A 2,944-nucleotide genomic window follows, 5' to 3' on the forward strand; every position below is an offset into this window, starting at 1 on the left:
AAAAGCAGCTGGTTTAAAGGGAAATACGCTCCATTATGAGGTCGAACCTTGACATGTAGATAAATATAACATTAATTTATAAGCAGAAGAACACTTAGTTGAGACTCTGGTCATTGGAAATGAAATCGTTATGTAATTCGCTGGCAGACACGGCAGTTGTAGCCGATTTCATCAACAGGTGCTAGTTATGGGTTAGCCATAGCAGGCTACATCCTAACAGGACAGCAGAGGAGGGAAGGTTCGCCACATTATAGATCGCCAGGAGTGTATTTCTCTTGTTAACGTCTTTTAAAGGTTTAAATCTTAATTCCATTATCTATGACTGTGACAATATAGTTTGTAAAAAAGATTAAACTTATCTGAATAGCAGTGCTGCTGAAACCACTCAGTCCAGACGGCGAATTCTGGAAACGGAACACAGAATTAACTTTGCCGTTATTGGAAAGTTTTGTGGTTTATAAAGTGGTTGTAACAGTTCCAGCGTAATTAATTGTTGAATTCCCACAGTACATGAATGCAACATGGAAAGGGACACCTCTCAAAGCTACACGCTGTCAATCACGTTTCCCCGCCCACTCCCATCAGATGGGGATCAAAATCTGAAGGTGAAGAAAAATGATTTGAAAGTCTGGAAACCCAAAATCTTAAAACAGGAAACAGCTTGTTTCTACCCACCGCTGTTTGTCCTGTAAAGGACTGAATACCTGTCCAGGTGTGTTCCTAACCAATCATGTCGCTGGTTTGGTCATCATGGATGTCTGAGCTCCAGCTCAGATTGAGGAATCTGTCCACAGGTCAAACTCCTTAAATCTGACCTTTATGGCTGACAGACAAGAAGAGGAAGTCTTATTTTCTACAAGTCATTAGGAGATACAGGAAACAGCTGGAGGGAGGAGCTTTGACAAGAAGTAATATTTATGTCTATAACACCTTTCACAGACAGTGACCTGAACCCGCTGAAGACGAGACGACTCCTTTTCTTTTAGACAACAGAATAGACTGTTACTGTAGTCTAAAGAGGAAGACACGAAGGCGTAGATAATCATTTCAAGATCATCTCTGGACACAATTGTTCTAAGTTTAGAGATTTTCCTCAGTTGGTAAAACAGTTCGTTTGGTGCTCTAATATGGAAGAAAAACTCTCATTGAAATCTGCCTTTTTTAACACAGAATTTTAAACACTGAATTTTTTTAGACTCTAAATACTCTGAGGAAAATTTTCTGTCAAAGATAAAGCCTCGGTTTCTAAGGCTTGGTTTAGCAGACAAACTCAAGTGGCCCAGATCCTGGAGGATACCTGGAATAACTTCCTGAGCAGCAATCACCAGCACCTCTGCTTTATCTGAGTTTAGTTGCAGGGAATTTGCACCGAGCAATTGTTTAACGTGAGCAAGCAGAGAGCCTTACTTCTGGATCTCTGAGGACTTCAAAGAGCAGGAAAGCTGGATATCATCAGCAAACAGATGATAAGAAACATCATTGAATCTCTGAATGATTTTTCCTAATGGAAGGACTTACAGAAAAAACAAAATGGGCCCAAAAATCCACCAGAAGCCAATGATCAACTGGTGGCAGCATCATGCTGTGGGACAGGGCAGCTGGGAGGAGATGATGGGAAGATGGATGGAGCTAAATCTGGAGCATCCTGGTAGAACAGTTTAAAGACCTGAGGCTGTGGAGGAGGACTGGTTCTTTCCAGCAGCAATACCTCCATGAACATCCAGCAACATGAGCAAACAAAAAAAATGTTCCAGGTGTTTTTAAAAGACGCTGGGAGAGAGAGAAGCTGTTAAACATCACATCATCAGAAGAGCTTAGGTAGATCAGATCTGGCTTCCTTTCTCCTGGTTTAGGCTCCGCCCCCTGTCTGAGAAAAACGGAACAATGATGTTAATGTTGAAAGATGTCTGGTGTTTTTTTTAGGACGGGTTGTGGAATTCCCACGGGGCTTTTCAGGAAATCACTCATCCTAGTGTGACACAGCGTGGAGGTCAGAGCAGCTGACTGGATGTGGTCAGGATCAGGATGTTTGGAGCTGAGCTTAACGTCAGGGAGCTTCTCAGAAAGGTTCCTCTGGTCCCCTCTGCCTCCTGCATGCTGCGAACATATCCGTCTCACTTAGACCTGTTCGTGTTTAAAGCTCAGAGGACATTTATTAGCCTTATTTAAATCAGCCTGAATAGAACTGCTGATGGAAGGAAACAAGAAATCATTTTAAAGGATCTTCAGGCTCAGAGACGCTTTCATCTGTTTTCTAGTTTGACCCATGAAGAATCTCCACAACAGCAATGTCTGACAGACAAGTTGAGCCCAAAACAGCCTGAGTGTCAAATAGTTCAACTGCGCCACCTGCTGACATAAATCTGCAAAGCGCCTTCCTGCCAATAATCCACCTAAATATGAAACCATTTTAATCTCCCTCTTCTTTTCTAATAACTCTAGATCTACGGTTGGATCTATGAGATGCTATTTAACCCTTTAATAGCCACTCAGTGAAATACTTTGAAAATCATAATTTCCAGCCAATAGTGTTATTGGAATCCAGGAAAAGACCTCATTACCTTTGGAACATTAAAAAAATATAGATGTTTTGATGGCAGAAATGAATGTCAATGTAATAACAAGAGACTTGCCTCAATATATTAAGAAAAACAACAAAAGTGCTTCTATAAAAGCTTTTTTTAAACCTTTATTTAACCAGGAAAAACATCCCATTGAGATCAAAATCCTCTTTTTCCAGGGAGTCGTGGCCAAGAGGCAGCAAAGTTACATAATAAACAGAGATACGTTAAATTAAATGACAGGTACATAAAAAACATCCAGTAAAACAGCAGATCATTGAGGCTGCTTCAAATTCTCTCACTTTCAACTTAAAAACTTTTAAAGATAAAAACTCAGTCAACTTCCAGTTTCTCTGTAAAATCTTCCCCCCAGAAGGAGCAGC

Source organism: Cyprinodon variegatus, unplaced genomic scaffold (assembly GCF_000732505.1).
Source record: "Cyprinodon variegatus isolate N-32 unplaced genomic scaffold, C_variegatus-1.0 Scaffold1538, whole genome shotgun sequence".
Classification (NCBI taxonomy): Eukaryota; Metazoa; Chordata; class Actinopteri; order Cyprinodontiformes; family Cyprinodontidae; genus Cyprinodon; species Cyprinodon variegatus.